At 45.6% G+C, this 25,471-nt stretch overlaps 1 protein-coding gene across 2 annotated transcripts in view; it reads left to right on the plus strand.

Moving 5' to 3' along the window:
- Nucleotides 1–25,471, plus strand: part of hs2st1a (heparan sulfate 2-O-sulfotransferase 1a) — a 72,836-nt gene that overhangs the window by 742 nt on the left and 46,623 nt on the right. The gene's annotated exons all lie outside the window — the stretch shown is intronic.

The following is a 25,471-nucleotide window of genomic DNA, read 5'->3' on the forward strand; positions in this document are numbered from 1 at the left end:
TGGCCTCTTTGGCGAAGATTTGCAGAGGTGGGGGCACCGGGGTGCTTCTCAGTGTCTGAGTCCGTACATGCAAGTCTGTAGGCTGGGGACAGTTTTGTTATGGATGGGATTTGCCGTCTCTCCCGGTGCATGTGTGCGCGCTTTTAGGTGCTGAAGAGCAGTTTCCCCGGGCGGCGTGTTTACTGCACGCTCGGCAGGGGGTAACTTGTTTGTCGCCGGCGGAGGAAAGGGAACACCACCTTCCAGCATCGGCGGATTTCATTTCATTTCATTTCATTTCGACGCTGGATGTGGGAACTTCGCCCCGTGGGACCCGGCGATTGTGTTTACACGCCAGGGAGCGTCTCCTTGCTGCAGCTCGCCCGGAAATGTCAGATTGGCTGCGTGGCGGTGCGATGCGCTGCCACCGTTGCCCAGACCCGTGTTTGAAAACTGGCGTCAAGACCTACCCCTCTAGCGCTGTATGCAGGAGACGTTGTGGGGCTGTTTGTCAGGGGCAGGTGTGCGTTACCTGCGTTGTGCAGACGGAAACGGCGAGCCCCAGGAGGCGAGAGCGGCGTGTCCGTGTCCTTTGCTGATGGTACCTAGTCGCAGCCCGTGTGTTAATCACACGGTTACTCTGTTGGCTCTGTTTTGTTGCAGAGTGGTAAATGGCACTGTTTTCCTTTGCACAGTTTTTGCACGGGGGGGGGAGTGTGGTAGGATTTTTTTGCGATATAATTTCTTTGAGCTCACGCTGGAAATGACATGAATATTTCATTGCCTCTTGACACAACCTCGGCGGTCTCGTCAGCTCCGGAGCTGCAGATACAGAGCTGGAGCTGACAGCCGCTTTCAAATACGGGCTTGAATTGGTTTCGTCGCTCGCTATCCTTCCCAATCTGCGCCGCCAGTATTCCTGTCACTAGCTGCTCGTACACCCTTGGCATACTGGTGAGGGAAATTGTGCAACAGCTGTCCTGTCAACCTTTCAGGCATTTTGTATCCCAGAGAAATATAGCGCATTACTCTACGTCGTTTATGAACAAATACAAAATAACTTTATTTTTTATTTCCCGTTTAGTGAGTAGCGCGTCCACGAGCAAACCAGATTGGTTCTGATCTTCTTAACCCAGCGGTCCGCTTGATTTACGGTGTCCTAAATTAATTGTGTACGCATGACATGGTGATATTTCTACACGGGCCTTTGTAGCAGCAAGCTCTAGAGCGGTTTATTAGCACTCTTATAACAGATATGTTGCAGAGTTATTTACTATAGTATGATTGAACGGGTAGGGTACTAATTCACGATTCTCTTGGAATAATTAACCTGGTAAAAGTATTTTACCCTCGGGCGTTTCTGCACGGGTGGTGACCGGCAGATTGTATTGCACTTGTTTCAAGGTCTGAGGTATTTTGTGGAAGTGGGTTTCGGTCATGTTGTACATGACAAGTTTTCATCAATGACGAAGTTACGGCTATACCTTCAGTGATGGAAGTCGGACTCCATTTCGCGTTCAGATGGGGACCTGTTGAAACTGTAGAGATGAAGATGAAAAGCAAATATAGACACGTGTTTCTGTCTTAAGCCTGTGATGCTCAGGTTGTGCTGGGCTTCTGTATGTTTGAAATTTGAGTGCAATACTTGTTTTTATTGGTAGCATATTATTGTGGGGATTCCAGTGTAGAAGGTCTCTGAAGCAATTGTGAAATAGGAGATCTGGATATCGCAACAGTTTCTTTTGAAAGTTTTTCTGTTTTTTATGCCTGATTCTGTGCTTTAACCATCTATGTTGTGATGGTGGATCGTGTTAAATGCAGATTACCAGCATTTTCAGCATTTCTGTGGATCTGCACAGAAACGCACAGTGTACTTCAGATAAACTCACTCTCTGACAAGCTATTTATTAAATGTCGCTGTGATTTATGCTCGTGTAAGTTCAGATATGCACGTGGGTGTGAAGTCCCATAAAACGAAAATGTGCCTGAAAATCTCTCTGGATTACAGTGTGTTTAAGACAAACCCCTCATCACAAGTACAGTTAAATGGGTGATATTGAGAGGAAGGCAGTCCAAGGTGCCCTTTCTGAAGGAGTTCGGATGTTAAAGCCAGCATCCGAACTCCTTCAGAAAGCAGGGTGATATGCCAGCAGCCATATCACCCTGCAACTCACAACTGGCAACCCACTGAAGCTAAGCAGGTGTGAGCCTGGTCAGTATCTGGATGGGAGACCTCCTGGGAAAAACTAAGGTTGCTGCTGGAAGAGGTGTTAGTGGGGCCAGCGGGGGGCGCTCACCCTGCGGTCCATGTGGGTCCTAATGCCCCAGTATAGTGACGGGGACACTATACTGTAAACAGGCGCCGTCCTTCGGATGAGACGTAAAACCGAGGTCCTGACTGTCTGTGGTCATTAAAAATCCCAGGGTGCTTCTCGAAAAGAGTAGGGGTGTAACCCCGGTGTCCTGGCCAAAATTTCCAATTGGCCCTTACTAATCATGGCCTCCTAATAATCCCCCTCTATGAATTGGCTACATTACTCTGCTCTCCTCCCCACTGATAGCTGATGTGTGGGGAGCGTTCTGGCGCACTATGGCTGCCGTCGCATCATCCAGGTGGATGCTGCACATTGGTGGTGGTGGAGGGGAGTCCCCATTACCTGTAAAGCGCTTTGAGTGGAGTGTCCAGAAAAGCGCTATATAAGTGTAAGCAATTATTATTATTATTATTATTATTATTATTATTAAAGGCACGTGTACTTGGTGGAGTGTCCAGAGCACTCTTGGCTGGTGCCAGTCTGGGGCAGGCTCCCAGCTTCGTCTCTCTGCAGGCCTTTCTCTCCATGAGCCACCTGGCGCCGCCCTGCTGGCGCGTCTGCACGGCGCTCGGGGCCTGGGGCTCAGAGGCCATGCTTGTGAGGAGGGCTGGGCAGGTGGGCAGAAGTCCCACTTTGCTCTGACGTTCGGTTTTAAACCTGAAGGGTAAATTAGTTATCCAGCAGCTTGAAATATCTGTCAAGTGAAAAGAGATGCAAATCTTTGATTTCTTTCTGTGTTGCTTTGGTCTTCTGTTCTTGGGTGACTTCAGTGCAGCTGCAGAGGAAGGTCAAGTAGCTGGTTTCTGTCCATCTCGAGCTCTAGATTTCCCTTATTGCCATTATTGCATAGCGAATTCTGAACAGTCATTCTGACCCATCTCGCTAGGGAAAACATCTTTGAGGTTTAAGGGAAATTAAATGACCAGCAGGGCTCAGCTATGTGGCTGCTTCCTGTCTTGCAAATTGGAATGAAATAATTTGACTTGTGAAAAAACCTCCAGTCCAGTGTTGGCACATCAGGTGTAAGACAGGAACAAACCAAAGAAGACCGCAGTCTGTCCAGGCTGCTAGACCTCTGCCAGACCGGGAACAGTTTTTGAGCTGAATTTTTCTGCCTCCAAGATGCAGATGCAAGCACTTGGCCAAGGGAGCAGGGCCATGCAGTGACGCTAGACCCATGTGGGTGAGAATTGGTACAAGCCTCAAGGCCTTTTTCAGGAAGAGCATCACAGAGAATGCCCTGCAGCTGCCATTGGCCAGCTCGGAGATGTTCAGCTAAAAGCCTGCTACAGGGTGAACGCTGTCACTCTGGATGATGGGGTGAAATATTATTGACCCTTTTTTTTCCTCATCCAGTATAACATATAGGTATGCGTTTCCAGCATCACTAAAAAGTATGTCACTTTGTTGGGAGCTGAATTCAAGTGGTTCTTGTTTGCATCCCCTGGTGTTGGAGGGGAGGGTACCGCAGAGCTGTGTTCGTTTGTTTAAATTCAGCACAAGAGACACGGCGACGTGTGGCGACACAGTCCGCAGCAGGAAGCGCTGAGGAGTGCCATCTGCGAATCCTGACAGCGTTTAAATTAAACGTGAAGACAGGAGAAAGCTCCCTTTCAGCTTGCAAAAATGTGGCATCATTTCAGCTAAATTTTGTATGGTCTGCTGTAGTTTTGTAAGGACTGTTTTGCATATAATGCTCACTACTGTTTGGGGTGAACTGAAGAACTCGGTAAGATGATTGCATTGCTTTCCAGCTTGCACAGTCATTATTTAAGTCCGGACAGTGGAATCTTGCTGAAGCAGGAGATCGAAGGGCCTGGAGATCTTGAGGGACTCTTCCTGTTAATGCTGTTCCTAAACCTGCAGGGGACTGGGACTTTCTGAAACCCATGATAAATAGCCCTGAATGGCTCCATAATGAAGTGAAGTACTTTTTGGAAAGCCAGGAGACATGAATAATGCTTTGGCAAAGATTGCACACTCAGTAGCAGGGGTGTGTGTGATTTTTACACATTGTCATTATCCAATGTTGTGCTATAGCAAAGTTTGCAGGTCCCCTGGAGCAGATCGCCACATGATTAAGTGAGAGATCATGAGATGAAAGGATGCTCCTTCAGCGTTTCCTTCACTCAGCCGGTTCATTGGTCACTTTCTCTTTTCTCATGATTTTGCCCATTTTCTCATTTTGCTTTTCACCTCTTAAACTTTTCCTTTACAAATTTAATTATTGTGGGGGTACAAAAGTGAAGTCCACTAACTGATGTCATGTTGATGTAAATAATGATGCCACCAGCATGAGCTCTGCTGATGGCCGTGATCACGCAGGCGGGAGAGGAGGGGAGCAGTGGGATCGTGAGGCGTGCCTGCAGGAGAAGTTGTTTTAGGACTAACCAAATGTGTCCTCCTACCTTCTGGATTGTTGTCTTAAACAATCGCGTGGTTCCTTGCCTAATCCCTGAATGTGCCAGTAGGACTGTTCAGGGGTAGGATCTTCTGGACACTCATGTCCTGGGCCAGAACCATGAGTAGTCAGTGTTTCTCCCACTTCACTCACTTCCTGCTACTTTTTCATTTTCTGGTGAATTTGCATTATGGATGAGAAATGAGCCCTTTGCCCATTAAGAAATGCACTAATTAAATTTAATTAAATGAAGTCATCTCTGAAAGGAGTCCACTCTGATATATGACCATTAGAGTGCTGCGGCTTATGATTCAGGCTTTGTGGCCTCCCTGCAGACACTGAGGGAAATGCAATTGGATGTGAGATATCTGCCCTCTCAGAGCAGCAGTGTCTTAATTACGTTCTGTCCTGTGCTTTTGAGTGAAAGGAGCCCACTTGGTGGTGCTGTGTCTGTTTTTCCCCTTTCCCACATGCTGCACGAGTCTGTGGGGTTGGTGAATGGTGAATAGTAGTTGACTGTCATCAGTTTCTTGCAAGGAAGGTGTAGCTTGTAACAGGAGCTTTGCAAGTTGTCATTTGTGATAAATGCAAATTTAACAGAAGGTTTTGTTTGGGGGGGGAAATGTGCATGCTTTGTTAAATTTTAGGTTGGATTCAGCTGTGATGGTCTGTAAAAACCTCTGAAATGAGATTTGAATCAGCACATTGTGATCCATTTACCTGCAGAGCCACTCTGCGATGGTGCCTCTACAGCTGGCACTGGGCATCGACTGTTGTTTGGGGAAAGTGGAAGTTCTGACTCAATAAGGGCTGAAGGTTTACTGCTGCAGCAGAAACAGACCCTCTGCTTGTCGAGAGGCCAGCGAGGGAGTCGGCTCTCGCAGTACTCCTCACTGTTCGAGACCAGGTTCAGCTTTCATGCCATGTCGGAACATGACATTCTCTGGACTGGTTCCAGAAGAGCAATATATTTTTTGTAACGTAATGACCAGAATTTGCATACTAGTCCCACCAGTGCATGATCCATTCTAACATCTCATCCCCAAAATTTTAAGCAGTATATCCTGACACTTTAATGCTTCCCTACGTTGTCTAGGAGACATGCGTCCACAGTGAATGCTGATCGTCCCATTTTAGTATCCTCTTCACACCTGGCTGGTTCCTAACTTCTGGAGTCGGAGTTCAGAAGACAAGCGGTCAGAGCACAGCGTCTGCACTCGAATCACCTGGGAGGTCACCAGGCGGATGCGGTGTTTGTGTATTTGTGTGTTTGCCTGCTGTGTGATATTTATAGGGGGCTTATGTTTCACTTATGTCAGTGGCAAGCAGCCTTGCTTATTTTTAATTTGAGGACGTGGGATTTGAGTGCTCGTGAAAGGTGAAGGAGAAACAGCTGCAGCCATGACTCCCTGGGGAGGGAGAACCTTTTAGGCAGCATCTTCGTTTCTTCATGCTGCCCTGGCCACAGCTGGCACGGCCCCGGTGCCCCTGGTCGAGGCAGGAGGATCCACACTTGCATGAATGTGGGAATACTGGCGACCTCGAGGTCTGCCGGCGCCGTGCTAGCCTTAAAGGAGGACTTTTTTGGAATTTTCTGAAAGGTATTTAACGGTCCATGGGGGGGGGGGTGTCATCTGAATTTTGAATCCAGATATTTGTATGAAAGCGAAGTAATTGATGTGCTGCGATGACGTTTGAAAGTAAGTATCGCTGCAGCGGTCCTGTGGGGATGTATTTATAGATGTTTCACATTTTTACAGTGGGCAGGCTTTCGCATACTTTTACTGTCACACGCGCGCATACACAGAGTGTAGTTGTGATTTTGCATGAATGTTGTAATGATGTGATTAGAGTCTGACCATGAGACTGCTTGCATTTGGTACCTGAGCAGCACGCAGACAGAGTCCCGTTTACTTTGATGTTTTTTCTCATTATAATTGGAATTGCAGCTCCAAGCTTTCATAATATTGCACAGCCAGTTTAGGCTAGTAAAATGTGTTACTACAATATGTTGCTGGTAATTTATATATTTTTTTACATTTGTTTTAATTTTCGTATTGCCCTTATCTACAAGAGACCTCTCTGCCTGTTGCACATCTTAATTGCTGTTCCACACCTTCATGCAGACAGTCACAACATATTCCCTTCACCTGAGGACAGCACAGACTTCAGACAGCCTCCCAGTAATTCTTAACTCTTCTCTGGCGTTGCTCAGAGCATCAGCCAGCTCTCATTTTAGATCTTTGATTGATTTTTAGCATTTGAAGCAACCTCCTTGCCTTTAATTCTTTTGATTTAATGATTTAATGGAAAAGCCCTTCAGCTCTGCGCATATCAGCCTCTAAATGTACAGTCCCCCCCCGAAAACATCACTCATCAGCCGTAACGTAATCAACCCCAATGTGCTCTCCAAGGGAATGCTCACATGGGCAGGTTTCAGCTGGCCTTGGCAGCCTTGTCCAGTGGAAGCCTGTAACTGAAGGACAAGCTGCTGCAAAGTGTTGCTGGCAGCCGAGAGAAATGGTGACATCTGCTCAGCTGCTGCCCCTTCGCCGAAACACAGGGGGTCTGAACACATTACTGCCCGGAGCACCGGCACAGCAGAACGGCTCTTTCCCTTTAGGAGCAGTCACCATCCGAAATTAATTTGTTAAAAAACACTTGAATGAGCTACACACTTCTGACAATCTGGCCTGCATTTGCCAGTACTGCATGTGCTTTCTTTTCCCCCCACTTTCTTATTGAGTAGATGAGTCTTGCACCTTTCAGAATGGCGAGTGCGTGCTTTGTTGCGATGCTGTTGTTGGACGCGTCGCACATCGCACAACTGTGCCTTGACTGAAGATGATGCAGTTTAATGAGCCTGTACCTGTTCAGCACATGGTGGCTCCTGTCTGGTGATGTCTCTTCAGTGCACACTCCCTTTGCCTCGTACTGCCACCAGTGGGGGAAGTTTTGGTTCGTTCTAGGTTTCATCAGCAGGATGTGTGAGGTGCATGACAGTCCTTGGCTTGTTTTCAAGTGTTGGAGTGTTTCTCTTGCCTACATTAACTTCCTCTGGAACATGCAAGAAATAACTGGCCAAGTATTTCACTGTATCGTAATTGGGTGCAGCCTCCTCCCTCACAGCAAGACTATAAAAACATTTTGTAGTCCATCTTGTGCTTGCCGTTTGTCTCGAATTGTTACAGAACACAGATATGTTGAGGTGTAGATGGTCTATAATATCACACCTCATTACTGTGTCGGGGGCACTCAGGAGGACATGTTCATCCTTCGGTGCCTTGGTGAGTTTCAGAAGAATAAATGTAAAAGCCCTTTTAAACCCTTTAATCTCTATATCCCCTCCATATGCTCCAGAACTTTTAGCTTCCCTGTTACCCAGAGGCTGTTCAGTTGTGTGAATAGCTTTGTCCCATGTGGAAGGAAGCAGTTTTGTGTTTATTATCAATAAGAGTAATAAAGATGTTGGAACATTTGTGAATAAGAGGAGGTCAGTTGGCCCGTCAAGCTCATCTGGTTGCTAGTGCTAATGGCTCATTGATCTGAGTGTCTACTAATAATAATAGTAAAGTACATAATGGAGAGGGTTTAACACTCTTAAATATTTTAAGCCTAGGTTTTATTTTAACGTCGTCTTGTCGAATCTCTGCTAATGTCAGCCGCTGGCCTTGCGATTGATCCTCGGCGCAGATCTGTCCCGACAGCCGGCTGCAGAGTTGTTGTTGGGTTTTGTTGTGTTGGGCCTGCATTGGTCTTCTGTTGGGGTTGTACTGCAGTCATCTTTTGAGAGCTTGAGTTGTTTACAAAGAATTCTGCATATTTAGCTTCTCCAAAACACTGTTCTTGCCTTCGTTGTTGGCTCTGCAATTTAGACGAACAAAGGAGAGACGTGTAGAGCTCGTGGTAGTTAAGGGCTGAACGCTATACAGCTCGTTTCACTGTAACTTAAATCGCTTAATTCACTATAAAATCCTCTGTGACGCTTGCAATAATGAGTGCATGTTCAGTACACTTGTAACCACTATCTTTAAATGTAGGTTAAACATTTCCTTGCTCTTAACTTCCAGTAATAAATGACTCTTACTCTGATGTAGGAAGCAAGTTTGTATCTATAGTTGAACGTGATAGTTCCTTTAGACTCGTGTCAATTCCAGGGTGTATCCTGTCTTGCGGCCATTGTTTGCTGTTGTCCTGCTCCCCCATGACCCTAAATTGGATGGAGAGGTTGGGGAATGGATGGATGTATAGTGATTACAGTTCAGGCATCCTGGCAAGCTGGCAGAAGATACTCCAGGCCATGTCATTGTAGTCCCATGCTCTTGGGTTCTGGGTGCGTCGTGTTCAGGAGATGATGGACACGAATGGCGCCTTTTGTGTTCCACTATTAAACCTGGTCTTGTACCAAGACTGCCGGAGCTGAGCCCCGGGATCTGTGAGCCCATGAGGTGTCTTCGCAGTGTCAGGAGCTCGGCCCAGCTGGAGGGGTGGAGCCCTTCACTGCTCAGGAGACTGGCAGGGCGAATCCTGCTGCTCCTGTGGAGGCTCTTTGTAATGGGGGTGGCACCGAGGCGTGTTGCTCCAGCTATGCCTTAAGTGTGGCTCAGTGTGCCTGAAGCAGATCCTTTACCCCCAAACAAATCACGTCTAATAAACTTAATGGCAAAGAAACTCTTCGTAATAAACATTGTAAAATTTATCTTTATTAGAGATGACTGAGCATCCTTTGATATTAAATACCAATTTGCTGAAATTGCAAATGGACTGAATAATAAAATGAATCTTTTGTCATAATCTCTACAGCAGTTTTGACAGCACGGCTCTTTCCTTGTTGCTCGTGTCCTCTTTTTATATCAAGCTTTAGAGCTGAGTTTTATGAAAAATATTGTTCCGCAGAGGAGTAAAAATCCCCTGCTGATAGCCCTAGTAGCAAATCTATTTTTTTGAGTGTAAAATGTTTCCACATTGTGCAAAGCCATTACCTATGACTAATGCCAAATGCAGTTTGGCTTACATGGTGCTTTCAGAAGTCGCCGTGTTAACCTAGAACAGTAGGAGCAGTCCCAGGGGAGTGCTTTTAAAAGTGAGAGCAGGAGGCCCAGCTTTGACGAGGTTATGGGTGTCGAGAACATTTTGCCACGCCGAGTCGTTTGGCCGATGCCCTGACTGCATGCGTGAAACGACCCGGTGGGGAGATCCTGAGATCACTTCGATACCAAAAGCCACACTAGCGAGATGTCAAAGTGGCTTCTTTCTCTTCTGACCTCTTCTCGTCTTCTCGATAGTCTTGTTCGTCTAGAATCCAGTCCTGGATGAACCTCGGGACGCGAGAGCTGTCGGAGCGGCTCCTGTCTCCACAGGCGCCGGCAGGGCTGCGGTGCTGCAGTAACGCAGGGCCAGGGCCAGAGCTTCATGCTAATCCCTCATTAACCTCTGCCCCTCCTGTCTGGGGCGGCTGCCTGACATCTCTCTGCCGGTGGTGGTGCTGTCTTTCTGCACTTGCCCGCAGTGCGCTGGGCTGCTAAGGCCTTTTTAATCGCCAATACTGTAGCCATTTAATTACAGACTACAGAGTCTGTAGTCTTATTTCAGACTGTACAGAGAAATAAGGGGAGAGGAGCTGGGGCTCTAGGGAGAGAAGAGGCCAGACAGGCCTGACAGTCTTGAGTTTGCTCTCGCCTTGATCCAATACTGGAGAGATTTGGTTTAATCTTTTTTCAAGACTGCCGTGTTGTTTTTTTGTGTCACATGGTCCCCAGCACTACACCATGTTAGAGGATATTTCACTAATAGAGGAGTGTCCTTTTAACAGCCTTTATTTTGTTCTGTAATTCTGCGCAGCATTTCGTCGGCCTCTTTTTATTTGCTTTCCTGCTTTGGCTGGATGAGGTGAAGGATGGAGGCTTCAGCACTCGCCTGCCCAGGTAGTGAGGTTGTGACAGTAGTGCCCTCGTCACGGGCGTGCAACTCCTTGCGCGCACATGTAGGCATCTGCGGGCTCGGCTGGTGGCGTAGGGCGTTTTGAGCAATGCTGCCATGAAGGATGGAGTGTGGAAATTTTCCTTGCCAGGGTGTTTTGGCAGGGAGCTGTGAAGCTACATACCTGCTCCAGTCTGGGAAAACAATAAGGGCTTGTAATTATCCACCCTCGTTGGGAAGACAGAGGCTTAGAACAGTAAGCTGGCAGAGGTGAAGCTGCTAGGGAAAACGTCAGCTGAGCTTGTAAAGCTCCTCGTACGCTTGTCTCGCAGTATTAAAGTGGGATTTCCAGTTCTTGTCAACAAGCTAGCAGCAATGATAGTTCACCAAGCTCATCTGCTGAGGGTGCTTCCATGACACATTAGCTCTGCGATTCTCAGCACAGTCCAGGCCTGTGGTTTAACAGGGGCGTCACGCTTTTAAAAATCTGTAACCAATCCAGGCCTGTGGGTAAAGTAGATGCACAGATTTCCATCAGGAAGAAAGCCCATCGGTTTAAGGGGTCAGAGGTGGTTCTTTTTCTTCCGGGTCACAAGGGCTCCAGTTGTGATGTCGAGTGAAATTAATTTTGTGTAAAACCAAAACCTGGAGTGTCTGAAGTCGACAGGACAGCCAGGGGTCTAGAGGTTTCACTAGGTGATAAAAAGATTTTCATTTTGTTTCGGGAAGGAAAAAACCCTGCAGTATTCAGTAATTTCTCGTGGGGAATTTGAAGTAAACTACTACTGATATAAACTACTGTAATACATCCCAGTCATGTGGAGAAACAGTCACCTCTTCAGAATATTTCCATTAGTGTGACACAGTATGCAGGGAGAAGATGCACAAGGTTTTACTGCTTATCCTCATCGAAGAGCTGGAAAATGTGCACCATCCCCTCCCCACAGACCCGTCCCCCTAAAAAAGGCTTTTCTTTGCTGAGACAACAGTCAATAAGCAGTCGAAGCTGAATTATTGTGGTTGATTTGCTTTTTGTATGTTGGGCTAAATTATGTGGGAGCTGAACACAGCACTAAAAGCTCACTGCTGCTCAGCCAGCAAAGCTCTTCATCAATTGTAAATACATTGTCAAAGTCCCAAATCAAACCCACTTACGCTGAGATGATGAATGGCGCCGATACGGATCTTAGCTTGCAGAAAAGGCCTGGCAGCAGGGAAACGCTCTCTCTCCGGGCGCCTGGTGGTGGACTCCTCACGGCGTGGCGGCCCGTGTGCGCCTGTGACCAGCGCTCTCGTACCCCGCTGCGCCTCTGCCTCTCGCCGGTCACAGGGCCCGGGTTCCAGAAGGAGACTGGAGTTTCAGGCCAGCAGGCCATGCAGGAGGGGGGCTGAGCAAGGCTGGCTCAGGAACCTGCACTTTGATTACTGATGTACAGTAGTCTTGAGCTCCTCGTGACTTAGTGTGGAATTTTTAGCTCTGCAGCCGAGTTAAAAAGGTCCCGGGCGAAACATTTATCACGATTGTTTTGTGTTTTGTGATGGAAAGACTGGGGTGACTCGGGTTGATTGTAGTGAAAGAGCAGTAAGGGTTCTATTGGCACATTGTTCATTCCTGTGACTCATGCTCATGTTTTGTCAGAAGGAAAGCCGGTGTTTTGGGACTTGGTCAGTGTGTGTCAGGCTGACAGCAGCGTCTCCGTTGGGGTGATGCAGTTTCGGCTCAACGCTGCAGCATGTGTGGCCTGGCTCCTCTAACGACAGAAGCCGAGGCTGCTGCAGACATGCAAGGCCAGCCAGTCACTAACAGGGATGGAGGGCCCTTTTGGGAGCACAGTCTGAGCTGCCTGTGTCCTGATTTTGGGAATGTCGTTAATGTAAATGACTGTTGGGAAAAGAAGGTGCATGCTGTCACAGGAGTAAGAAAGCCATCCACACAGGCACAATGCACATGTTGGTGCATTTTCTCTTTCTGGCTACAGACTTGGAGCAACTATCTAAAGGAGAACGTCCCATTGGTTTTTACAGTAAAGAAAGATGGGACAAAGCAAAACCTTCATCTTGAACCTGAGACGCGTTCCTGCTCTCAGTTGTGTCTGAAAAGGGGACCATTGCTGCATTTGATCATTTCATTACTTTATTCCCTCAATCTTATTTTCCCCTGATGAATTATTCTGTTTGTTGTCTGTGTGAAACCTTAACCAAAGTTAACATCCTGAAGGGTTCTGATGCAGATTTATAAATACTTTACATTAAAAAAACATATGGAAATTAAACCATAATACCAACCTTTAAGGGTAAAGAAGAGATTGAACCAGTGCCTATAGTTAAAACCTCATAGTCTCAGCAGACTGAAAGTTGCCCTTTTTAGATGCCCTGATAAATATTTTCCTCTGTTCTTTAGCCGGCTGGTTTTGCTTCCGAGCTGATCCCTTCAGTAAATACTGTCCCTGATTGTAAGTGATAGAGCAGTGTTTTTTCAGCACTTTAGATTTTTTCTTATTTGGAGTCCACCTCTTTCATAAGGCAGCGAAGCAGTAAAAATCAGTTTGGAATGAGACCATCTCTCTCCCTTTCATTCCAAAACTCACAAGAGGCTCTTCATCAATGATTAGTACTCTGTCAAAGCTCCAGATCCATCCCCTCTGCAGGGCTGTGTGATGAATAGGATTAATCAGCTATCCTGCATGTTGAGATGTTTGCGCACGGCTCTCCTTTGGAGTGACGGAGGGCTGGGACTGACAGTGCCAAGGGTTCGAGAGACTGGAAATTGAGTCTCCAGTGTCACTGGGCCACTATCCTGGGTCCCCTCCTGGTTTCCTTCCTTGAGTTATTTCCCAAAGCACCATGTGGGCTAGTTCCATGTGCATTTCTCGGCTCTTCTCCACGGCAGTTATACGGGGTTTGTGTGAAATTTAACCCTGTCACAGCGATGGAAGTGGGGTGTCTTCTCAAGTTGGGGGGAAGTCTGTTTAGGGAGTGTCCCTGGCTCCTGAGAAGTGCTAGCGAGCAGGTGAAGAAGTGTCTGGCCACTCGTGTTGCTTATGAACCTCTGTGGATCTGGCCGTGCATACAGTATAGATCCTGAGGAACAGGGCTCTAGGAGTTCTGCTACGGACATCGTGAGCAGGAGCTGCTGTGGTTTTCGGAGCTTGTGCCTCGTCGCTGCGTAACATCTTTGAAATCTTTTGCCATGCACTGAACACTGCAACCTCGTTGATGTTGGGCCGCACTGCACACGTGCCAAAGCGCAATGGTGTTCCACTGTTGTGGGTAACCTCAAGTCTGGAGCTGTGCTTGAGTCCGGTGTTTTAAACACATGGTCAATGGAAGACTCTAGAACAGTTTACTATAAGGTTAAAGTAATATAAGCAATGTTCCCAGGCTCTCCTCCTTCCTCCCGTCTGAATATCGTGTCCAATGGAACTGGACCTGCAAGTAGGCGGAGTTTTAATTTGTGAGGTTTAGAAGAGTCTTGTGTACAGAACCGATAATCTGACAGATGAAGTTCTGTAAAGAAGCAGCTACTCTGGGGAAGTGGGTATAAAAATATGGATTTAAAAAGTGCAGCACAAAAGAGTGAGATTTCCTTTCAGGGTGTTCGGTAGAGGTTTCTCCAAGTCCTGGATGCACCTGGGAGTAGATATTGTGTGATCTGTTTCACAGTGGGCAGCATGATTTGTAGTTCAGTTCAGAAGCATTTCCTTCTCTGAGCCTCTTGAACAGAGTTAGATTGGCACAGATGTATTTATTTTCCTTTCAAGTTTTTAAAACGGGGTGCAAAAAAAAACTTGAAAGGGTTTCAAGTCGGACTTGAGAGGAAAAAAATACTTGCTTCTAGTTTCAAATTTTAGTTCATAGTCCCATCTGTATGCTGCAAGTGTTTGATTTCATCTAAAGTTTCATGTAATCCAGCTATCAGGATTTTTCTTGGGTAAATATTTAAAAGTAGTGGCCGGTCATGTTGGACGGGGAGCAGACTTCTGAGTAAGGAAGTAGGCGAGACCTGAGAAAAGCAGACTCCTCTTGACCTCGTACCCCTGGGGTCTGGATAGTCTGCTCTGATGCAGCATCAGCCAGTAAGCAGTGAGAAAGCTGTGTGCCCGCTTTTATTTTTTTTTAATTGGACTGAGTGCAGTGTGACCGTGTATCCCTCATGGCTAGTTTAAAGAGTCGCCAAAGTAAATTGGTCTTTTTTTTTAAAAAAAAGTGAAACTGTACAATGTAAGTGTGCCTTGCTGAAAAAGCTTGAGTGGATTCACCATGTCGGACCTTACAGTTGCAGCGGGGCTGCTCGGTTCCTGTAGGTTTTGCACACCTGCCTGTAGAGGGAGCTGTGCTCTCCTGACTGAGGGTTTCATGCCCTTCCCATCTGTATGTTAAGTATCTCTTGCCCCTGTGGCGTTCTTGCCTTGTTGGATGAGTGGTGCGTCGTCTTTGTTGGTTGCTGTATCTATCGTGGAACTAGGTGTTCTGCTGCGTTGATGGAAAGCCCTCACAGCATCTTTTCAGAGGCTTGACTTCATCACTCTTCCCTTCCTGTGCATTTCTGTTTTTGTCCAGGGCCTGCAGCCGCAGATTCAAGTGTGCAGCGGATAACATCGGCATCGTATAGTTCCTGGCAACATAGGCAAATTAGCAGGAAAAGGCATAGAAGCCATTAATTATTCAGCAAATTTTAATGCTCATTAACTTTCTGACACTTTGAGCTTTTTTTGTTACAAAAATCAGATTGAAATGAAGTCCCAACTGTTCTCGACCTCCTTTTAGCATTCAATAGCGATCGGACCCCTTGGGTGTTTAAAAAGGCTGTTGTTTACAAAACAGTACATTTATGTAATCTGCCCTTAATAGATACACCTAGTTTAAGACTAGTTCTTTCTTTAGTGAGTGAATACTCTCTAGTGTTGCAGCTGAACATTTTTCATCTACTAAGCCACGTGAATTATTTAATTTATTGAGGTGGCACATGTAGTCAAGCTTGAAGCCCTGGTGTACAGATTGGGTGGAAAGTATAGATCCTGAATGGAAAGGAATTAAAGCTGTTCTGGAACTCTTTCATTTCTTTCTTGCTGGGGAAAAATGAAGGCGTAACGGCTCAGTTGAAGTCACAGGTGTTTAATGCCTGTTAACTCAGAAGGCTCATCTTTATTCCTGGTTGTGTAAATGAGTGCATACACAGTTACACATAAGAACAGAAGGGAATAAAGATATCGATGTGTCTCCACTGCAGGCAGCCTCTGAAAGGCGGCATTCTTGCCATGTTCAAAGGACTGGGCTCTCCCTTTGTAGTCCCCGCTCTGTGGCCTGTGCGGGCGCACTGGCAGTGCTCTGCCGTTTCATCTGCGCTGATGTGCTGCACGCCTTATCAGTTACATGATTGAAAATGATCGGCTTCATAAAATTGTATGACATGATTTTATTGAATCCCCGCCTTAATTATTTATTATTTCCGTCCTTACTTCAGCTTGTCGGATTTCCATTTTCCTCCTGTCTTTGAGCTTCCTGCATCTCTGGAGTTAGGGGGTGATTTTAAGATGTTCCCGCTGGTCACACAGTCCTGCCAGGTAACGTGTTGCTCCTGGAGGACTTCTGCTTCGAGCTGGGCATCTGTCTTGACTCCTGAGAAGATCCGTGTCTTTTCTCCTTGCCTCCTACTTTGTGCTCCTTTGAAACTCAGGTCACCAGCTCTGCACAAATCTTTCATTTTAGCACTGCTGGCACATTGTACATCACTAGAAATGGAGTCTCATATTGCAACACTCAGTCAACACCATCACAGTTTTTTTTTACTAAGGTTATTCCAGCTAATCACCTCCGTAAAGACAGGAGCTGTAAATTATTAATGTCATGAGTCACGCACACTGTACAAGTTCATGGAGTATTGAGCACGTTTCTCAGAGAGCCTCATCCCATGCTGAGCTGGCAGGAGAGAGACCTGTCTAGTTTTTACATGGAGGTGAATTGCAGGCCGCTGTCTCTGACCGACAGAGTCAGTCCTCTGTGCTTTTTCGGCTCTGAGATTATGAAGCATTGTGCATAAACCCAGAATTATTCTGGAATTCTGCCTTGCTTGTTTTGCAAACACTGAAGTTCAGACAATGTTTATCACTGAAGTTGATGGAAATTTGTCTGGCTCTTTAATTTGGAAACTTTTAATCCTGGGGAAAAAGGCAGGAATCTTTCTGTTGTGGGGGGAAAAAACTGACACTCACATGTGTACTGAATATACAGCAAATTTGCCTGCTTTGAAAGCAGGAAAATCAGCTTGGTGTTTTCGGACCTGTCAAATTTTAATGCTCTGTGGTCTTCAGTGATTCCAGAAGAACTGCCAAAATGGAGAAGAACCATCTTGTCTCTTATTATGAAGGAATCATGGGACTAACAGCCCAACACTCAGTGGGGCTCTACTAATATGCTAGAAAACATATTGCAGCAGAAGACTTTATTGATCCATCTGTTACTATGCAAACAAGAGGGAGTTGATTTTAAAGATAAGGCTGGTAAATATGCTGCCTTTCCTCATTCTCTGTAACTGTGTGTGAAATGTATTTGTGAGCACAATAGTACAGTAGCAGTGTGCTTTGGCAGAAGGGACCTTTAAAGAGATGATCTCTAGTCTTTGCCTTCAGGTTCAGTTTAAGTGCTGTTGGGAAGCAGATTACAGATCCTCCTATCTTCTCTTGACACGGTACGATTTTAATAGAAATACAGATTAACCCTTATTGCTTTGGCTGTGACTTAAAGATGGGCTCTGGAAAAGGCAATTGCTATAATTGAGCTGAGCAGGTCACTTACTGACACTTTTAAGGAAATCCAATGGAATCCTTTGATTTAATACCCAGCTTGACCCAATATTGTTGCTGACTGCGTTCGCGTATCTCTCGAGTGATGGCTAGAATAATTTTTAGTTTTACTTTTCCATCAATGGATGCAATACAAGTGACTCTCGGGGCTGAGAAATAACCAGTTTCATCCTGTTTGGAGGGAAGGGGGATTAAAAAAAATCCTAATTGAAAACTGCAGGGGCATGCAATTCATGCAAATTTCTGTTGTCTACTAATGTCGCCTATGAGTGCTTCCTGTTATCCGTATTTTAATTTCATGTAAACAATTTCTTTTCTTTTAAAAAAAAAAAACAGTGAATAGTGCATTCATAAAGTAGTTGGCTAGAAAACATGAGCTAACCCCTTATCACTAGAACAGAGTATGACCAACTGGTATCCAACTTGCATCCGTTTGAGCACAGCCCCTGCTGGCGAATCCCTGATCACAACAGTGCTCGATTGTTTTGACCTGCAATCCCGAGCGAGGTTTCCACACACGGCTGTAGGAGCCCGGTCTCGTGGAGGTGGTAGTCGTGTATTGACCGCTTCCCAGGGTTTGGGCTCTTTATTTCATGAACAGGAAGAGGTGGAAGGAAAAGAGTTTGATTTCTGATGGAAGGGATTTTGGGGGTGTGGCGCTGGGCTGCCTGGCCTTCAGCTGTTGGTGTCAGAATTGTTCCTTTATCCCGGCAGAGCTGCTCTGCCGGCAACAAGGACCTTTTATGCCCATATATTCCATATTCCTTTCCTTGGGGAAGGAAATATACCCGGGCTTAAATGAAAGGAATAAGAGCCCAAGACAATGCCGGAAATAAAGTCAATTACGGCACAGTTGTCCTCGGCTCCGATGTGGATGCGTGTGGCGTGGAGTAATGCAGAGGATGAAAGAGCCCGTGGTGCTCATGGTGCTCAGTGGCTTCATTATAGGTTGAACAGTGTTTCCAAATGGAAAGTGGACATTTGTTTTCCCATCAGAACACTCATTTTCCCTGTATCTTGTGGTAATGTTGCTGTATCTGGAGTTTAAACTTTTCACACCATTAATGCCTCATTTGCACAACACACACATCCCCCCGATTTGGTAAGATGACTATTCTTTGTGCAGCTCCTCTGAAAGCCAGAGATAAAAATCTGCTGCTGTCAGACAAGTCCTGTTCTCTCTGTTTGCTTTTATCACCAAATTTGTATTTATTTCAGTGCGCTCTGTTGCTCTACCTCCAAACCTGGCCGTCGCTGACGGTACAAGGGGTCATGGTTGCAGTTGGAGAAGATGGAGAAAATCTCGCTGACATCTCCACTCTGCGTCTCTGGGTGCAGACTGAGCTGAAACCTTTTCTGAGGCTGTGTGCTCTCAGATTCTAACCTTTTGCAGATTAATCAAACCGCATTTCTGATTAGAATAAAGATTAATCGCCATCACAGGGACGTTTTCTTCTGGGGCTGCCTGTCATCTGGTGTCCCTGCAAGATGATGGAGACGGGGTGTCTTCGTCTCGGTCTCCTGCCCCGTCCCTCATCAAGGGGCCTTCTTGATTTTGCAGCCCACAGGAGCACTGTGACGGCCCTGAGGGGGAGGCCCAGTCAGGCACCACTGCCCAAGTTAAGGACCCAGGCTGCAGCTCTGGATTGGCCTGGTCACCAAAGGATAGCTGCCTGTGGCAGGGCAGTGAGGCAGGCCTCCGCATGGGCGCGGAGCGAACGTGGGCGATCGCGGCAGTCCTTTCAACATGTTCTACCTTGAAATCGATTCTTACTCCGTTCGATAGTTGCCTGAAATTGTTGTGCAAATCCTGTTGTGAATATTTAATAACTTTAATCGGCATCTAATGTAATGATCTATTTTTGGTTTCAAGCTTTGATCTGAAAGGCTGTGACGCCAGATATTGCAGCTGTGAGGATTTTGATTGTAACCTAGCGAGCTACAAGTGGTCTCACTTGTGACTCTTAACATTGTGCTTTATGTTTTTTTTTTTCTCGCGTTTGGACCCAACACGTTTGGGGGATTGTTTTTTGTCGTCTCTCTCCTGGAACACTTGTTTAATGCTGGAGAAGGAAACCACAGGCTGCGGCCGTTGTCCAACAAGAGCAGCTGGGGTGTTCGAGGAGGAGAGCTGTAATAAGCGAGCGCGCATTCGCTCGGCGCCATGGCAACAGGCCACTTGTGCAGCCTAGCAGTCAGCTCACCACAGAGAGGCGAGCATCCCCACCGCACTCCTGCGGCGGAAAAGGTGCTTTTCCATTTTGGTGGGGTAGGTCCGTCAGGGCAGCTGCCCGGCAGCCCCTGGGTCCTGGATTCTGTTTTGGACAAGGAGACTTTGTGGAGTGTCCTTGTTCTCCCACAGTCCGCTGACTGGGGGCTCTGTAAACAGCCCCGCAGCATCAGGGATATCCTGTTTCTACCTTTTTTAGATGTGGCCACTGAATATGAACGGGTCTTATTGGTGTTTTGATGCACAAGTTCCCTTAAATGTTCTGTTTTCGTTTTGGGTTCTGCTGTGCTGCTGTTGAATTATGCCCAGTAGGAATGGACTGGTGAGAACAGGTCCCTCTCCTCTAGGCTGTCAAGACTGGGAAGGTGGTTAAAGGTTTCCAAATAAAGAAGAGTAGGAATGCCTTAGCCTGTCTTCCAAAGGTAATAACAATAAAGATACATTTGCTTAGTCTTTGCAGATGTGTTTTTTTGTGTTTATAGACAAAATGTTCGGAACCATTATTGCAGTGCAGGAGCAGTGTAGTTCAGAAAGAGCCATATTTGAAAAGGAAGTCTCAATACATTCTTGACGTGCAAGTGATCTGCTTAAAAGCTGCATAGTTTCGTTGATCCGGGGATCTCTGGTTTCATTCTGAAAGTCTTGAAGAGTGCTTGGGTCAGCAGCAGTGTGGTCGGGACTAAGAGCTGATCTCTTGTACGTGTTTATGGGAAGGATTTCATGTTCAGTTGCTTGTTAGGAAGTAAGGGCTTGAAAATGTTAAACATATTGTTCATTTCATTGATTTTTGTGTTCTGTTTTTTTCGCCCATCTTGCTCTTTCTTTTTGTTTTCGCCAGTGTGTTTTCTGTTGACCTCCTACAGAATTTGTTTAAAAACAAAAACCATTTGAAAAACGAAATCCAGCTCGTCAGATCTGCACTAAGAAATGCAGATTTTAATGCACTAACTGAAGTGTTTAAATTCAAGAAAAGCAGGTCCCGTTTTGTCTCGGGGTGCTGTGTGAGGGCTGGACTGCCCAAGTCCCAGCCAGCAGCAGACCAGACCACACCACACTGCTCTGTGCTTCACAGATTGGCTGCTCCATTCAAAAAGTTCAAAGTGAAATGTGGGTTTCCCTCTAATCCTCAATTAACATCTCAGCAGATGTTTGTCAAAATCTTTTTTATAGCTTTTTATGTGTTGTATTCTGATCTGAAACGAGCTCTTATTTTGCCTAAAATTAAAAAAAAAATGAATTAAATTAGCCAGCAATACAGACTGTATTTTGCATGGTTTAACTAGTGAAGCAAAGCTTTGCACTTGTGAATATTTCATTTGTAGCACAGTGCTGTAGCAGAGCTGTCTCCCTGTGAGGTGTTGTGACAGCTGACTAGGCAATGCAGCATGGCTAAGAATCTCTTGCATTCAGTGTGAGGCTGTGAAAGTTTCAGCCTGCAGCACAGCTCTGACTAGTAAACTGGGAAGCTCTTAATCTATTATTTCTACTGTAAATAGCGTAAAATTAAAACATGTTTGGCCTAATTCTTTAAACAAGTAGAACAGTGAAGCGTTTACAAACGTTGTGGGGAAAGTAGACCCATATGTGCTTTAACTGTGTTTCAGGGAAGTCTGTGATATTTGACTGCAAGGAGCAGGTACATTTTCAAGTTTCAGCTTGCATTCACTCCTTGTGTGCGAAATCAGTTCAGAAAGGTATCTGAAGAGTGGCTTTTCAGCATCATCTTGTTCATCTCTTTGATGCCTAGTTATCTAGTAAGACTTCTGGAAATAATATTTTTGATAGGGCGGGTGTGTCTACAGTCCAGCCTGGCTCTTAACAAGCTAGACCAGCTGCTTGCTGGCTTAACTGGAGCGATCCATGTGAGTCTGCTGCTTCAGAGAACTGGGAATCCTGCAGACATGGCCCTCCGGTGTCTTCCCTGGTGTGCACTCCGCAGGTCAGGCTTGGTAATGGGTGATGAATTGCTGTGTGTTGATCCTGTTCCTCTTCATGGTGTGGTGCCAGAGGAAAACATGCAAAGGTTCAGGAAATGGTGAGATGGTGCTGTAGAGCAGTAAAGATGCCATGTGACAGCTGCTTCATGATTCATTAAGCTATGACAGGGATGGCCTGGCTTCTCCTCGCCTTCTTCAGCCCTCCAACTCTTTGTGCGACAGCTGAAGACATGACTCTCTGAAATGAGTGCCCGAGTTAAGACACCACAAGAAACAACTCAATAATTTAAAGGAATAGTAAGAATTTGTCAGTCATTGATATTAAAGTAAGTGTCGGTTTGAGACCGCACATATTTTCTTGGATCTGTTCCTGTTCTATCTTGTAACCTTTTTACTTCAATGCCCGGTTTGGCCTCGGAGTGCTTTCACCTCGGGCGGACAGTAGAATTACTAAAACGAATTGCTTGCCGGCTTGCTTGTCATGTAGTGTGAGGCTTTGTGGCAAGAGTTGGGGTTGTGGGGTCAGTGCTGAATTGGGCGATTTCTTCGCCAGCACTCGAGCAGCTGCAGTCTGGCCTGTGTGGGAGAAGAGCCTCATCCCCGAGGGTTTTCCCCTTTTGAGTTTTCCAGTTAATGTGAAATATATACAGATCTTTGTCTGGTGCTTTTTATGATGTTCCACAATTTCACTAATAACGTTTTTGTGCTGCGTGTTTAATATATTATGTAAAATGCTACAAGCAATTAATGCAAATTGGGACTCATTTGACAGTGTGGATTTGGTTAATTAAAACCATACAGTAGTCCACAGTTTAGATCATAAACTTCAGGCCACGTGCTCATTCATCTGCTCCATTTGCGTAATTTGCAGAAAAATGACCATAACTGATACCAATTTGGCTGGATTTGCATAAAGTTGTAATTTAGTCCTGAAAACTAATTTTGGAGTTTTTGCTTTGGTTTTCATCTTCTGAATTTCTTCTGCATTCCGTTCGTATTTCAGATATTTTTGTGCTGTAACTCGCATGAGTCTGCAGAAGGGATTGATGAAGCGAATATATACAGTATATACTGAACACTGTGCAGCTTCTGCTGCAAACTGTACCACCCGGGTGATGGAGGACTGACTTGGGTGGTAGCTGTGCTTCTCTCTCTCTGGTCTGTTTTGACTGAGTTCTGTCAGAGATTTGTTCAGCATAGTAATGAAATAAGAAAGATTCTGATTTTCTTCCTGAGATTTGTATCTGGATAAACTGCAGGCTGCTGACCAGCATGGTACCATGTGGAAATTAATTTAATCGGACACCTTCTGGGGGGAATGGGGCTCAAAGCAGAGATGTCACCTGTAATAAAACTGGGGTTTGTGCTACAGTACCCTGTCAGGAGCTGGATAAACTGAATTCCCAAGCCCGTAGACCGAGAGAATATCACTTACAGTGCCTTGCGAAAGTATTCGGCCCCCTTGAACTTTTCAACCTTTTGCCACATTTCAGGCTTCAAACATAAAGATATAAATTTTTTATTTTATGTGAAGAATCACCAACAAGTGGGACACAATTGTGAAGTGGAACGAAATCTATTGGATTTTTGAAACTTTTTTAACTAATAAAAAAATGAAAAGTGGGGCGTGCAAAATTATTCGGCCCCCTTGCGTTAATACTTTGTAGAGCCACCTTTTGCTGCGATTACAGCTGCAAGTCGCTTGGGGTATGTCTCTATCAGTTTTGCACATCGAGAGACTGAAATTCTTGCCCATTCTTCCTTGCAAAACAGCTCGAGCTCAGTGAGATTGGATGGAGAGCGTTTGTGAACAGCAGTTTTCAGCTCTTTCCACAGATTCTCGATTGGATTCAGGTCTGGACTTTGACTTGGCCATTCAAACACCTGGATACGTTTATTTGTGAACCATTCCTTTGTAGATTTTGCTGTATGTTTGGGATCATTGTCTTGTTGGAAGATAAATCTCCGTCCCAGTTTCAGGTCTTTTGCAGACTCCAACAGGTTTTCATCCAGAATGGTCCTGTATTTGGCTGCATCCATCTTCCCCTCAATTTTAACCATCTTCCCTGTCCCTGCTGAAGAAAAGCAGGCCCAAACCATGATGCTGCCACAACCATGTTTGACAGTGGGGATGGTGTGTTGAGGGTGATGAGCTGTGTTGCTTTTACGCCAAACATATCGTTTTGCATTGTGGCCAAAAAGTTCGATTTTGGTTTCATCTGACCAGAGCACCTTCTTCCACATGTTTGGGGTGTCTCCCAGGTGGCTTGTGGCAAACTTTAGACGAGACTTTTTATGGATATCTTTGAGAAATGGCTTTCTTCTTGCCACTCTTCCATTAAGGCCAGATTTGTGCAGTGTAAGACTGATTGTTGTCCTATGGACAGACTCTCCCACCTCAGCTGTAGTTCTCTGCAGTTCATCCAGAGTGATCATGGGCCTCTTGGCTGCATCTCTGATCAGTCTTCTCCTTGTCTGAGCTGAAAGTTTAGAGGGACGGCCAGGTCTTGGTAGATTTGCAGTGGTCTGATACTCCTTCCATTTCAAGATGATCGCTTGCACAGTGCTCCTTGGGATGTTTGAAGCTTGGGAAATCTTTTTGTATCCAAATCCGGCTTTAAACTTCTCCACAACAGTATTACGGACCTGCCTGGTGTGTTCCTTGGTCTTCATGATGCTCTCTGCGCTTTCAACAGAACCTTGAGACTATCACAGAGCAGGTGCATTTATACAGAGACTTGATTACACACAGGTGGATTCTATTTATCACCATCAGTCATTTAGGACAACATTGGATCATTCAGAGATCCTCGCTGAACTTCTGGAGTGAGTTTGCTGCACTGAAAGTAAAGGGGCCGAATAATTTTGCACGCCCCACTTTTCATTTTTTTATTAGTTAAAAAAGTTTCAAAAATCCAATAGATTTCGTTCCACTTCACAATTGTGTCCCACTTGTTGGTGATTCTTCACATAAAATAAAAAATTTATATCTTTATGTTTGAAGCCTGAAATGTGGCAAAAGGTTGAAAAGTTCAAGGGGGCCGAATACTTTCGCAAGGCACTGTATATTAGTTCCGTGGGATCTGCCTCTGCATTAATAAAATTTCAGTTCACATTTTAACTTTTCTTTTCCAGGTTTCTATCGGTGGGCCTGTTTTGTTTCCTGTGATTTTGTCTGTCTGACTAATAGTTTTATTTTCTGTTTCTGCAGGTTACTGTAGTATTACTTGTGCTATTTCCAAATGTTTATGTTGGTAATGAGCAGGGGGAGGATGGAAGTCAACCGCAGTCGCAGGGGTCAGGATTTCTTCATTTTATCTCCAAAAGCATCAGACACAGCTGGAACTTCTTTCTTGAGTCCCTTTTCTTTACTTTCACCATCGTTTAGTCTGTAACCTGAAGAGTGTCTTGACATTAGAGTGTACTTATTAGAGTAAAATGAACAGAAGTTATTACCACAGCTTCCCTCTCAAGGAATGATGTACCTCTGCTCCTACCTTTTCAAGCAGTTTCAAAGGCAGGGAGATAAGATAGGCACAGCAGGAAATTAAGGAGCTGGCAAAGATGCAGTACAAAGATGGACTTGTTAAGAGATGGAAATTCTCTGTAACCTGCTACTGCTCCCAAGTCTCTGCCTAGATTATCTCAGTATCTCTGTTCTTCTTCTTGTGCTGTCTGTTGAAAACCTGAGGAATTTGGATTTCAAGAGATCCACCCTGCCTGGGCACTTGGCTGCTTCTGGCCAGATGGGAGGTGAGCGTGTTTCAGGACTGCAGCTGCTGCTGGTGTACAGGTTCAGGGCTGTGGGGCTGTAGGTGCTGGTGCACAAATTTTGAAAATCTTTCGGCAGTCTGCAGTTTCTCCTGAAAGCATCCTTTCATCTTTCT

Source organism: Lepisosteus oculatus, chromosome 9 (genome assembly GCF_040954835.1).
Source record: "Lepisosteus oculatus isolate fLepOcu1 chromosome 9, fLepOcu1.hap2, whole genome shotgun sequence".
NCBI lineage: Eukaryota > Metazoa > Chordata > Actinopteri > Semionotiformes > Lepisosteidae > Lepisosteus > Lepisosteus oculatus.